The 14,990-nt window shown below is 45.3% G+C and overlaps 1 protein-coding gene across 2 annotated transcripts in view; it reads left to right on the top strand.

The window, feature by feature from the left end:
- The window catches only part of Sppl3 (signal peptide peptidase like 3), an 84,440-nt gene that overhangs the window by 33,589 nt on the left and 35,861 nt on the right, over positions 1-14,990 (top strand). The window lies entirely within an intron of this gene.

Below are 14,990 nucleotides of genomic sequence, written 5' to 3'. Positions count from 1 at the left end.
CCACCCCAGTGCCTAAGTCTTGTCAGAATTAGGAGCTTCACTACACTATCTCTAACTGAAATTTTTACTGGTTACTTATAGATTGACTTGTAATTTTAAAAATAAGTGGATTGCATATTCCCTTTACCTAGATTCACCCTATGATAACACTTTGTAAAACTGTACCATAAGGTGTTCTGTAAGCACAGTGGAGGTAGTGGGAGTATGTCATCACGTGTCAGTCTCAGAAAAGTCGAATGTTGGTGTTGATACAATCCACTGGTTTTACTCTGGTTTCTGCAATTCACTTAGCACCTGTTTGTTTATGAGAGCAGTGTGTATACTCCTCTCACTAGAGCAGACTGTTGGGTTAAACTTTTCACCTTTAAATCCTTTCCAGCACTACCCAGACCCACCCGACTCCCAGTGTTGCCCTGGGCCTCTACTCTCACTCTGGTCCCCAACCACCAGTGACCAGTAATGCTCCTGCCATTTCTAAAGTTTTGTCCTTTAAAAATCTTGTGCACACTAGTGGGTTTGTGGAGGGCTCACCTGTGGTGACTTGTCTTTGTTGTCCATGATATTTATTGAACTCTCCTGGCCTTAGAGATCGTAACAGGAACCTTGATGTTGACTTTTGTCAGGATGGCTCTCATGTGTCGTCTTCTTCAATAGGTCTCTGTGCTATCTCTCCATTAGGAAAGCCTGAATGAATGTCCTTACCCGTCTGCCCAGGGCTCCAAGAAAACAAAAATGGCAGTTGCCTAGGCCCTGAAAGCAAAGAAGCCCAGATTCCAAGGGGAAGGAAAACAGCGTATGCCTCCTGATGGGAGACCAGTGTGTGGGAGAGTAGTAGACTGTCGTTAGTGGCTGACTTTGGAGACAATCTAGTATATATACTGTGTACAGAATGGTTCTGATGTCTGTCTGTGTCTGTGATGAATCTTTTCTTTCTTCATTTTCTAAATGTGAGTTAGCTTGAAATCCCATAAAAAGTAAGAACTAGACTGTGGTGATTACATGCCGGCTTCTGCAAACGGCAGCTGCACAGACAGCACTTCTGTTGCCAGAGTTAAATCATCAACTGCATTGAGGATTCCCAAGGTATCTATCTCTAGGATTGGTGGACCAAGGGGAAGGTGGGACAAGCACCTCAGGCGATAGGCTCCTAGGCTGTGAGGGTCATTTGATATTCACCTCCCTCACTGTCTCAGGCCAGCTGTCTCTGTGCTCTGCAAATGGAGGGGCCTTGTGGACACAGTTTTGGATTCTGTAGTGCTAATCTTTGGAGACCACACAAATTGTGTTGTCTTTTAGGTAAGACATGTAAGGATACTGTATTCTAGGATGTTTTAACTTTTCAGAACAGATCTTTTAAGAGGTAAAAGAAGGAAAGAGACTTTTAGGCAAGAAATTGAAACTAGAAAAACATTTTCTTAAGATTTTTTTTAAAAAATGAAATGTTAGACTGCATTTTTCTGTGAAAGTGACAGCAGAGGGGGAAAGAGGTTTACATCTCAGCCTTCTGTGTGTGTGTGTGTGTGTGTGTGTGTGTGTGTGTGTGTGTGTGAGAGAGAGAGAGAGAGAGAGAGAGAGAGACTGACTGACTGACTCTGTGGTGTGTGTGTGTGTGTGTGTGTGTGTGTGTGTGTGAGAGAGAGAGAGAGAGAGAGAGAGAGAGAGAGAGAGAGACTGACTGACTCTGTGGTGTGTGTGTATGTGTGTGTCTGTGTGCGGTGGGAGCTGAAACAGGTTCTCATGTGTTACAGACTGGGCTCAGAAGTGGCTTTGAACTTGTGACTTCTCTGCCTCTGTCTCCCACATGCTGCTGGAGTTACAGGCCTTCCTACCTTGCCCAATTCAGGCAGTGCAAGCTGTGGGCTCTGGCGAGGGCTTTGTGTGTGCTAGGCAGATACTCAGATACTAACTGAGCGACAGCTTTCACCACCCCCAGCAGATCCCCATGCGTGCACATATATGGGTGTAAGTGTGGACATGCTCCTGTCACTCGACACGTGAGTGAAGGAGTGTGAACTTAGGTTAGTTGGCCTTGGCAGCGGGAGCCTTGTCCACTGAGCCGTTCTCAGGTTGGTTAACCTGAGTTCACGATAGTGTCTTAGATTGCTGTGAGCCTCCTTCCTGCTGCCGCTCCTTTTTTTATTTTTTTAAAATACGGTTTCTCTGTGTAGCCCTGCCTGTCCTGGAACTCTCTCTGTAGACCAGGCTGTCCTCGAACTCAGAGATCTGCCTGCTTCTGCCTCCCAGGTGCTTTTTTTTTTTTTTTTTGGTTCTTTTTTTTTTTTTTTTTTTTTTTTTTTTTTTTTTTTGGTTCTTTTTTTTCGGAGCTGGGGACCGAACCCAGGGCCTTGCGCTTCCTAGGCAAGCACTCTACCACTGAGCTAAATCCCCAGCCCCCCAGGTGCTTATATTTAAGGTGTGTTTTAATGTTCATTGTATTAGGTAGATCAAGCGGTGGCCCAGCATATCGTGTACTCAGTTGCCATTGCTTTCTCTTCTCCAGGAAGGGCATGGTCACAGCTTTCGCTTAGTCTTTAAGTGACATTGTTGGTTTTATATAGAAATGGGAGTGTCTCACACTCTGCTCGCTGGTGTTTGTCTGGAGGAGACATTGTAGCATTTTATCCCAGGCTGGTTTTTCATTTTTTCTTTCTTGTGATCTTGAGGACTGACTAGGGACCTCACCTCTGCCAGCCCAGAGCTGTACAACCAAGCTCAGTCCCTTACCCTAGAAGGCTCAGTTTGATCATGATGCTCACTGGTCCCAGCTGGTCGGGGAGAGAGAGCCGGAGTTGGGTTGGAAGTGGTGGCTGGTCACAGCATGGCCTCTGGTCTAGAGGTAGTGGAGCCTGATGTTGGACTCCAAATGGTGGCTTCTCCCAGGTTTCTGGCACCCACCTGAGCATCAGCTCTGGGGTTCATAGTAAAAGTTCCTCCTAGATGGGACCTCATGGAGATAAGGTGGCAAACTCCAAACATAGGGGAGCCCCACATAATATCTGCTGTTACTGCTGTCCTGGCAGCAGTCTCATTCGGAGTCTCACGGCCTACAGCAGGGCTTTGCTTTTGGGTGCTTAGATACTTTTCAAAGGTTTTTTTTTTTTCCATGTTTATTTTCTTTGGGAAGCTGTATAACATTTGTTTGGGTGTTGTGGTATCCCTGTCTTCAAATTTGGAAACTTTATGTAACCCAAGCCTTTACAATACTAAAAGGATTACTATAAATCCTGAGAATGGGACTCAGTCAGGTTTGTCCTAAGACATTGTGGGGACTGGCAGACGTCTCTTGCTGTAGACTGGAGACAGCAGTCTTCCTTGGTTTTGGTTTGTTTGTTTGTTTTGTTGTTGTGGAAATAGTGCTTCCTTTTCATAGCCCTGGCTGTCATGGAACTATCTCTGTAGTCCAAGCTGGTCTCAAACCCACAAAGATCCACCCGGTTCTGCCCCCTGACTGCTGGGGTTACACATGCGAGCAGGCACTGCTGCCACCACTCTGTGTGCAAACTCTCAGTGCTGACTTCGTGACGATGAATACGTTTAACACTTCTGTTTGCCCACTTATAAATTAGGGATAATAAACATTACATATGTCATGGGATGGTAGATAATGAAATTAAAACTTTACATAATGTTACGTGACAAACACACGTAAGTACTCTTTGCTGCTCTTACTGTGGTTACTTTGTATTCTGTGCTTGAGTCATAAGGTTTTCCTAGCTATAGGTCTTAAGGGAAAATTTCTCTTGGAGCAAGGCTTCCCAAAGTATGTATTCTATAGTATAAAATGTATTTTTTCTTAATTTTTATTTTAAATATATTGTAATACAATATTCAGTGTCAAAATTTTAACCTACCATATTAGCTATTGGTCAGTATATGATTAAGTGGCATGCTTTCATTGTGTTTGGTGTAGCATTTTCCCATTGTCCAACAGTGACCCGTCTCTGCAGCTCTTTCCCTAGTCCCCAGAACTGTCCTATCTTAGGACAGATGTGGATGGAATCAATGTTCTTTTGCATGCAGTTATCTCAGCAATATGCTTCCAAATTCATGTGCATTGTAGCATGATCAGACTTCCTTCCTGAATCTGACATTCGCCTACAGGACCATCCATTCACCCAGCTGTGGCCTTGTGGGTGGTCCACCTTGAGATGCTGTGCATGCTATTAATTATGAATATCAGTGTTATCTGAATCCCTGCTCTTAGTTCTTTGGGGACATGTATACCCAGGTTATATTACATTTTATAAGAGGGTTTGAGATACTTTGGAGTGGTTCCAATGTGAAATGTCAGTTCTGGTCATCATATGTGATGTCTGTCCTTGGTTGTCAATATCTGGAATTAACCAAAAAAACAAACAAACAAACAAGCCAAGCACCTAGGAAACACCTGAGAGAGACTTTTCTTTCTTTCTTCTCAAGACAGGGTTTCTCTATGTAGCCTTGGCCATCTTGCAACATGCTCTGTAGACCAGGCTGGCCTTGAATTCACGAATTCATATAGATCTACCTGCCTTTGCTTCCTGAGTGCCAGGATTCAAATGTCTTTTTTAATTAAGACATTCGAAGTGGGAGGATCCCCATTAATGTAGGCAACAGCCTTTGGCAGCCTCTAGAAGTGACATGGGAAAGGAAACTCAGCTTTCTGCCTCCCTGCCCGTCACTCAGGTGAGTCCATTCCTTCATTGGCACTGGAACCTGCTTCTTCAGGATTCTGTGTGCACTAAAGGCAGCTGAGACATCCAGCCTCATAGACTGGACAACTTCCTGGTTTCTTGGACTTTTCATTGGTGCATAGCCATTGGTGGGCTAGCTGGACCATAGGTTGCCAGCCAGTCTAATAAATTCCCTTTTATATATGTTACAGATTCACTCTAACAGTTCTTTCTGTTCCTCTGGAAAACCCTGAAATAGATTTATTTTGGTCAAGTTTTTTTTTTTTTTTTTTTTTTTTTCTTTTTTTCGGAGCTGGAGACCAAACCCAGGGCCTTGCGCTTGCTAGGCAAGTGCTCTACCGCTGAGCCAAATCCCCAACCCTGGTCAAGTTTTAAAACAGTCTTGTGTGTACATAAGTCACTGACTAGTGTGCTATGGAAGCCGAGTTCTTCCAGTTTGCACTGGTTGTGTGAGCTTTCTCTGCCGTACATCTGTTGTGGTCAGTGTGGGACAGTCTTCAAGACAGGCGTCACAGCTGTGGTACTAGGCCTGTTCTCAGATCACAGTGGAAAGGCATGTGTGTTTACAGTGTAAGACCCAGAGGACCCCAAGAGTCACCATAGGAAAGATAATGTACTGTCACAAGAACCCCCGGTGTGGTCTACTCGCTCTGGACTCATCCTTCCTTCCAGAGGCTGTTGCTGCTGTGTCAGTGGCTCCAGCTCGTGTCCACTGCTTGGGAGACTATGCTCTTGTGACTTTGCTCATCAGTCAGGTATGATCGACGGGAGTAATCTTCTTCTCCATGTCAGTCTTGGCAAATGCAGCTGTTAATATGTAGTGTACTCTGTGTATGTTCTTTCCGTAAATCATCAAAGGATAATAAAATGCTTGATGTTTAGGAGGGGACACTATTTTGACACTTGACAATCCACCCCTTGTCACAGCCTGGCTCTGGGTTGCTGAGGACTTCCGCATCTCTCCAGCCGCTGTGCCATCACTAGGACACGATTCTGCTCACCAGATCACGCTGTGGTGAACACCCACGGGAGGAAGGGGTGGGTTGTCCGTCCTTTATCTTAATCTTAGCCTGGTGTCCTTGTTCAGCAAACAAGAGGACACAGCAGCGTCTGCACACTTTTTCTGTAAATATTCAAGGAGTAAATATTCTCGGCTTTGTGAGCCACATGGTGTCTGTCACAAACACTCAGCTGTCAAAGTGCTGAGGTGGCAGCCTAGATAGTACATAAAGGAATGGACCGTCTGTCTGCTGGGATGTGGTAACTGACTGAAGCTTGCTGATCTCCTGAGATGGGGTAACCCTTCCCATAGTTCTTTATTTCTCCACCACACTGCATTGTGCTGCTTTGTCCTCTGTGCCTTACACGGTTGTTCCTCTTACTCACCTTTGGCCTCTTCAATAAATGATTGATTTGTTCAATTTTTATTTGACACGATACTGGTTCTCTCAAGCTTAGAACACAGTCACACGTTGTGTATTGCTTCAGAGAAGTGTGTCACTAAAAATGTTGTAATTATGCAGACATCATAACTTGCACAATCTTGAGCCGCCTGTGATTGTTGACCAAAATGTCATCAATTGGCATATCGATGATTTTCCTATAAAATGTAGGAAATGTAGGAAATGAGTGTAGTGTTAAAGAAATTGTTTAAGTCAAAATGCTTGGGCTAGTTGGGCCACCAAACCTTTAATTCCACTCAAGAGGAAGAAGTAGGTGATCTCTGAGCTTGATATACGATGGTTAGTTGCTGTGTGCATGCTGGGAATTGGACCTGGGTTCTCTGATGAACTCTATCACCAGGATATACATAGTAGAAGAAAACCAACTCCTGCAAGTTGTCTTCTGGCCTTTGTACCAGGCTGTGGCACATACACTCTCATACACTCTCATACGTAGGCATGCATACACACACACACACACACACACACACACACACACACACACACACGAGCAGTACATTTGGGGTAATCTATCCACCATCAGTTCTTTTTTTTTTAAAAATAGCTTGTTTTTCCCTGCATGTATGTCTGTGTGCGACTGCCAGATTCATTGAAACCAGAGTTATGGACAGTTGTGGGGCTGCCATGTGGGTGCTAGGAATTGAACCATGGTCCTCCGGAAAAGCAGCCAGTGCTCTTTAACTACTGAGCCAACCCTCTGCCTCCCTCCCCACATCAATTCTTAAAGGAAGAAACCAAAAAAATCCCACCCTCCTGTGGTCATGGGAACTCTTTAACATCTAAAACCCTCACTGTGGTCATGCAAACTCTGTGACCCCCCTGAAAACCCCACTGTGGTCACGGGAACGCGGTAGCTCCTCACTGCAGTACTAACTATGGCGTGTAGCAAGTGTGAACAAGTTTTATTCTTAAGGCCAGTGTCACCCTAGTGTGTTCTTGATGAAGCAGTACAGACTCCCTAACTGTCTTAATCCTTGCACATATATTTAATGTTTCCACAAGCATCTGTGCACATGACAAAGTGTCACTGCTCATCTTTTTTTTTTTTTTTCCTTTTTCTTTTTTTCGGAGCTGGGGACCGAACCCAGGGCCTTGTGCTTCCTACGCAAGCGCTCTACCACTGAGCTAAATCCCCAACCCCGTCACTGCTCATCTTAGCAAAGCTTCTGTAGCTGTGTGAGACACGAGGTGGGGTGACTCTCTGTCCTTTGGGGGGGTGCCCTTTTTACTTGTAAGAATGTGGTGGACAGACTGCAGTAAGTAAAGTGTGATTATTGTCAGGTCTTCAGAGTGAAATAAGCCTTGTTATGGTAAACTTAGAGCTTCCAAATAGAAATTAAAGATTCGGGGATTCTTATTTGCCATGAGCTTTAGGAATGACAGTTGACAGATAGCAATCTTCAAATGTTGTTTAAAAAAAAAAAAACCTGGAAACTTTTATAAGAACTGTATGAGTTTAGTGCGCCAGCAGCTCACATGTTGCCTGCAACTTGTTACAAAACTTTCTGTGGATTAAAAAGATCACCCAGAGTACAAAATAGGTCATTCAGCTCAGATGTAATATATTCTTGCCATTATTGCTATTCTGTAGACAGGTTTTGAAAATCCCACCTTTTAGAAAGTCACTCTAGTTGTATGGTGGCTCATGTCTACAATCCCAGAGGCTGAGGCAGGAGGATCATTATTTTCAAGGCTAACCTGCAGTGGATAGTGGGACCCTGTCTCAAAAAAATGGAAAAAACCAAACAAACAAATAAAAAAAATAACATTGTAGTGGGAAATAATAAGAAAAGGATTTTCCATTCCACACTGTGCTGGTACTGGTGGGCCACATGACACCAGTGGGCCATTCTCACCTTGGCCAACTCTCTGGCCCCGAGCTCCTGAAATGTCTCTACCTGATTCATTAGTTTCAATGGTGGGTCACTGCCACACCAGCCCCGTGTAGCAACCTCCCATCTCATGGTCAGCTGTCACAAATCTCTGTAACCCGTAAAATCAGAACTCTAGAGACTTGTAATTTACCAGTCAGATTTCTATCAGCAAATTCTCTCCTCAAAACATCCACACAACAGACTCAGAGCCAGTTGATACTGATACAAGCTGCCCACCTAGAGAAGACATCGTCCTATAATAATCCACCCCTTATAAAGTATTCATAGCTACCTGTGGCTATTAAAAGTCACACCGATGTGGGTTATCCTTCTCTTCCTCCATCTTCCTCCTTCTCCTCTCCATACTCTCTGTCCCATCTCTAAAATTCTCCGCCCACCTTTCTTTTTCACTGCCCAATAACAGACCTTGCCTTACCTTGTGCCTGCCCTCACCTGCATATAGACATGAGCCTACATAACATTACCATATGAACGTGAGAGAAAGCCACCCCCAGTTATTTGAAAAGGCTTTAAACACCTTTCCTCCTGCAGCTGCGCCTGAATTAGGTGGGCTTCCCCATACACCTCAAGCCTGGCAGCATGTGCCGATAGGGAAAGTGTGAAGCACACAGAGAACCCAGCTGAGCTCTGCCGCATTCACAGAGACGCTCACAGCGGTGCTGTTCAGAAAATACTATTTTTCCCTTTAAGGGTGGTATGTTAACATACAGTCATTTCAATGTAAGTAAATTAGTGAATATTTTAAACTTATCAATTTCTTGTTTGTTGTTTTGTTTTGATGATATCATGTAGTCTGTGCTAGTCCTGGACTCCTACCTCTACCTTCCAAGTGCTCTGATTACAGGTTTAGATAATCAAGTTTCTAAATTTCTAATTCAGTGAATATCATAAACTACAGCTCACACAAGTATAAGCCTAACTTAGGAGACCTCAGTTTAAGAGTATAAATGGTCGAACAACCAAAAAGTGTGCGATAGGCTGGCCTCAGGCAGCATGTCTGCAGAGTTGAAATAGGAGTGCTGGGTTTGCTGACGGACAAGAACGTCCTCATTGTTCTGCTGCAGACCTGACTGATGCAGAGCACATATTACTCAGTGTCCGTCTGTCTGTCCCAGCCTGGCAGGATGCTTTAGCTAGTGTTGTACACACACTCTGGTAAAGCAACTCAAAATGGACCTTAACTGCCCCTCTTCCAGCATGGCTGTTACAGTCTCAGGACACACATCGGTGTCTGGGCATTAGAGGGCTCCTGGAGCTCCCTGGCTTCGTCTGTTAAAGGAAAGGAAGGCCTGGTGAGGCTTAGAGAACCCATGCTTTCCATACTGACTCTCAGTGTTAGAGCTCAGCACCTGGTGTGTATGAATCACTGGCCAAGTGCCCCTGTCTCTGTAAAAGTATAGTGGACCGACCTGATTTTGACATGTTTCCAATGCATGCATTTAGTTTCTTGTTGCATTTCATCAGAATATGTTTATTTTAGAAAACAGCTTAGTTTTTGTGTTTAATGTGCATTCAAAGTCTTTGGGAACAGACCCACTGAGGGAGCTGAGGTACAGCACATTTCTGGGACTGCTTTACCGTCTGAAGCAGAGGACAGGAAGAAGCTGTAGAGTAAGGTGCTGGGCAGAATCTCCTGCGTTCCCCAAGTACACACCCACCGTATTGACATAGCTATCTCCCTTCCCTATCCTGCCTGCCTGCCTGCGTCAGTGACCTTTAAATAATAACAGTGTGACTCAAAAAAACAAGAGCCTGTCTCAGTCAGGGTCTGCTGCTGTGCACACACCGTGACCAAGGCAACTCTCATAAGGACAATATCCAATCGGGGCTGGCTTACAGGTTCAGAGGTCCAGTCCATTATCTTCAAGGCGGGAACATGGCAGCATCCAGGCAAGCATAGTGCAGGAGGAGCTGAGAGTGCTGCATCTTGATTCAAAGGCAGCCAGGAGGGGACTATCTTCTAGACAGGTAGGAGGAGGAGGGTCTTAAAGCCCACACCCACAGTGACACACCCACTCCAACAGAGCCACACCTCCTAGTAGTGCCACTTTCTGGGACAAGCATATTCAGTCCACCACAAATACAAAAGCCAGTCATCTCCATAAACCACCATCAGGAGGAAAGCCCTTAGGAGGGCTCCTCATTCTCTCTCTAGTTAGGGAAGAAAACAATCAGAATTGCCTTTCAAAATACCTCCTGCGAGTATCATGCAAGCAGCTGAGGAGTCTCACTTGCAACCACATCTAAGTTGTAACTACATTACAAATTCAAGGCAAGTGGGAATCGTGCTGACATAGTTTTCAGACACAGTGTCCATGGCAAAGCTGGAGGAAATAGGAATCTAATCTATTCCTGATGTGAGTGCAAAGTGGTGCACATCTCTGGAGGCGGTTAGGGCCGGCCACACTGCACGGGTGGTTTGGTGTTCTGTTTCACTTGTAGGAGCTTTACACTCACACAGCACCTCACAAGTTTGCAACCCAAAGTTGAGCGTTCAAGAGTCCTTAATACAGGAGTTTGCTCTAGCAGAGTCTTCCTAACATGTGAGTGTTTTGTCTGCATGTATGTATGTATGTGTGCCTGCCCCCAACAGAGGTCAGAAGAAGGCATTGTATCCCCTGGACCTGGAGCTGTCCTCTGGGTGCTGGGAACTGCTGCGCCATTTCTCCATCAGCTGGAGTAGTTTTTTTTTTTTGGAAGCAATTCTGGGTTTTTATTTCTAAGGGATGGAGTGGGGAGAACAAGCAGGCATGTGCAATGAGTGTCTGGGTTCTGTCTCTAGTGAGGAAGAAGTGAGAAGTAGCAATGGTAGAACCAGGCTTTTGTGTTTTTAGACGTTACTCTGTGTGGGGCTTGTGCATGCTGTGGCACATGCATGTGGGTGTGTAGGTCAGAGGACCACTTGCAGGAGTGGGTTTTCTCCTTCCTCTTTGGGGAGCAGGGATTGAACTCATACCATCAGGCTTGGCGGCAAACACCTTCACACACCAAAGTTAACTTCTCAGAACAAAACCAAAAATCTTTAGTATTAAAAATGCAAACCTGCAGAAAATGGGAGACTGTTGGTATAAAGTATCTTATTCAGTATTTTACTGCGTCCCTAGGATTGTTTGTTACTTTGGTTTTGGTTTGTCTTTGTTGTTGTTGTTGTTTTATATCTTAAAGACTTACTTACCAGAGCCTAGACTTTGGGATGTTAACAAACACTGTATAATATGGCAGCCCTGGGGCGCACAGCTCCGGAGGCGGGCAGGCAGAGCTCTGGGAGTCTACTGAGTCCCAGGGCAGCCCTGGATACACAGACTTTGTCAGTGAGACATTTCTAGCTCAATCTCTCTAAGTAGCTAAGGATGACCTTAACCTTCTGGTCTTCCTGCCTCTACTTCCAAGCCCTGATTACTGATTACAGGCATGAGTCACCTCACCTAGTTTAAATAAGGTGTTTCCAAAAGCAACACAAAATAAAAAGTTTTTTGATTGGTTTAAGTCAAAAGTTCCAGTTAGACATTAGTTGGCAGTTTGTGATTGGGTAGTATGCTGCCTGGTTTGATTACTCAAGGTTAAAACCATCTGAGCCTGTGAACTTTCGACTAAGTTTTGTTTGTTTTGCATACACCCATAAGTACTAGATATAGCTGCAATAGCCACTGCTCAGAAACTGACTGCTGCAGAGATGGCTCGGCAGATAAGCACTGGCTGCTGATAATGGTACCTGGAACTCCCTGAGGCTGTCACACCCGAGAACACACATGCAAGCAGAGAAAAGTAAATAAGTGTAATGAGAATTCCTAAAGATAAACTGTGGGCCTAAATGACATTTTATTATTATATGTCTTTACAAATAAGAGTGGGGGCATGGCAGTGAGGGGTCTCAGGTAGCTAAGGATGGCCCTCATCTCCTGTCCTCCCACTTGCCACGAGCAGCGTGGTGCTGGTGTTAGAGGGCAGAAAACGCTCCTCTGCATCCACCCTGCCCTCTTCACTGGGTGAGTGCAGCCAGCATACAGAAGAGGTTGGGTGTCTTCCATCAATGTAAAACTTCGTTAAAGTGATACACGCACTGCACAGTAGAAGTCAGAGGAACCCATTTTCTGCTCCCTTTTGGGAAAAGGAACTCCATGAACGAACTCAGTTCCTCACTGGGCCACAGGCTCATTGAGCAGCCATCTTGCTAGCAGCCCTTAAAGATTCCCTTTATGGCTCACAGCCATTTGCGACGGAATCTGTGTCCACTTCCAGTTTGAAGACAGCTACAGTGTATGCTCTATTAATATAATAAATAAATCTTAAAAAGAATTCACTTTAAAAGATCACTTCATTCTTTTTCCTCCAACTGCCATTCTGTTCTCAACAACAACAATAACAAAAGCCATTTTTCTTGACTTTATTACCCATTCCCATTTGATTCGCACCAGTTCATCAAGACACTCTTTGCCAGCCCGGCGGTGGAGGTGGTGGTGTGGCAACACTCGGGAGGCAGAGACAGGCACATCTCTGAGTTCCAAGACAGCCGGGGATACCCAGGGAGACTTGTCCCCAGAGGGGGTTTTGAGGGGGTCTGCAGGGGAGATGGTGTTTGCAGAGGTCACCACTCCATGTGAAGCAAACAGCATGAGTAAAACTGTGCTAATCTTTATACGATGTACTCATTTACCCAGCAACAGCTCTCAGTGTTGCTGTCACCCCCTGTCACAGATAGAAAGGATGACAGGTAAAGAGGTTAGGGACCTGGCAGACACCCCGGATTAAAACTCAGCACCAGCTAACCTTGCTGCCTCATTACACACCTGCCATCTCCGTCCTTCTCCATTTTGATTTTCTTTCCAGTGTTGCCTCCTACCTGGTCTTTAACTCTGGAGGCTTCTCAGCCACATCCCTCCCTCTTCTCACTGCTGTTACTGCACACACCCCCACCCGTGATCGCGCTTATCACAGGGACGCCTATAAGCCTCCAGCCAGAGCAGCTGCTGGGCTCTGACCCTCCAGACCTCACTGCTGTATGTTCAGAACTGACCCCTCTTGTTGCTCTCTGTCTTTTCTTTTTCTGACTGGCACAAACTCATCTCAAGTTTCTCATGTTGTTCCTCATTCTGTGTCTTACAAGTGTCACTCACCGGTTTCCCTAGAAACCTTTTCCAGCCCAGTCTTAGATGGGGTCTGCCTCCCCCAACCACACGAAGGTCTGTTCTTGTCTTTCTGCTCTCCATAGCACATGACAACTACGTTTACTTAGGTTGTCAGGGTGGGGCAGAGATGGGGAGAGCTCGATTTAGAAAAGGCACTAGGGCAGCAGGGACCAAGGGACCAATTACTTCCATATCCCAAGTGGCTTTCAGAACGCCAGGCTCATAAGCCCCATTAAATACTGTCAGAATTAGTGGGCTGGGATAGAATTGGGTGATAGAGCACTTGTTTCAGATGTCCAAGGTACACCGAGTTCTATCCCCATCTGATGGTGTACACCTTTAATCTCAGCACTTGGGAGGTAGAGGCAGGAGGATCTTTGAGTCTGAAGGCAGCCTCATCTACAATAATGAGTTCCCAAACAGCCAGAGCCACTGTCACAAAGAAACACCAAAATTGTCTGAATTAAAAAAAAAAAAATCTTCTCCCCAGAGAGAAAGTTCATTTATCCTTTCTTGAGCCTTCCTTGTTCTTAGCCTCTCCTGGCCCATGGGATATGGCATGGTTCTACTTCACTTCATAACTGATACACTTATAAGTGAGTAGATACATAGGTCAGGACATAGAATAGATGTCCTCTTGGGAGCTGGGATTGGGGTGGGGGGTAGAAGGAGAAAATACTAAGACAACTGGAATTCAGGGAGCGTCTCTGGGATGAGCTAGACATCTTTAGTGCAGTGGAAACTCCCAGAATGCACAAGTGTGAGTGACCCTATCTAGAGACTCCTAGTAAAGGGGGATATGGGGCCTGAACTGGCCATCTTCTGTAACCACGCAAGACTTCCAGTAGGGGGATTGGGACACCAGCCCAGCCACAAAACCTTTCACCTACAATTGGTCCTGCCTACAAGATGTGCTAGGGTTAAAGGGACACAGTACTTGAGAGAACAGCCAAAACCTGTATGGTCTAACTAGAGACCCATGCCACGAGTGGAAGCCCACACCTGACACTTCCTGAGGGCCAAGAACTAGCAGCTAGATAGCCCAGAGACCTAGGATAGCCCAGAAACCTAGAGTAGAACAAACAGACTTGCCAACTTAAAAAAAAAAAAAATGTCTATGAGGTGTTACCTCATAGACAGGAGCCTAGCATAATTTGTCATCAGAGAGGCTCCATCAGCAGCTGTTGGAAACAGATGCAGAGACCCACAGCCAAACACTAGGTGGACCTGGGGAAATCCTATGGGAGGAGGGGGAGGAAGGATCGTAGGAGTCAGGGGGGAGGATACCACAAGAAAACCCATAGAATCAACTAACGTAGGCTCATAGAGACTGAGCCTGCACGGGACTGACTTGGCCCTCTACGTATGTCACGGTTGTGTAGCTTGTTCTTCTTGTGGGACTCTTAACAGTAGGCGCAGGGGCTGTCCCTGACGGTTTTCTGCCTGCTTTTGATATCTACTCTGAGAAAAAATTGAAGTGGATTGGGAGGGGAAACTGCATTTATGATGCAATGTGTGTGAGAAAAATAAATGGAATAATAGGTAAAAATAAAGTGAGGATATTTGCTTTGCCCAGGATTCGGTAGTGTGAATTATGAGTTTCTGGAGATGCTTGAGGAAAAGATTTTGAGTAGTTGGGCTACGGCGTTAGCAGTGGGACTGGAGGTGAGGGTGAGGGTGAGGTATTGCAGGACGGCCATTCCCCCAGGTCCAGGCCTAAGAGAGCAGCTGGCAAGAAGAAGACAGTTTCTTTAGACAATTGGGTGTACAAACTAGCTACCAAATAGAAACTAGTTTTAGACCCTTCTTATCACATCCAGATGGAGACATCAA

The sequence above is a fragment of the Rattus norvegicus genome, chromosome 12, assembly GCF_036323735.1.
Source record: "Rattus norvegicus strain BN/NHsdMcwi chromosome 12, GRCr8, whole genome shotgun sequence".
NCBI lineage: Eukaryota > Metazoa > Chordata > Mammalia > Rodentia > Muridae > Rattus > Rattus norvegicus.
The sequence above is the reverse complement of the archived record's forward strand: the minus strand, read 5'-3'. Positions and strand labels throughout refer to the sequence as shown.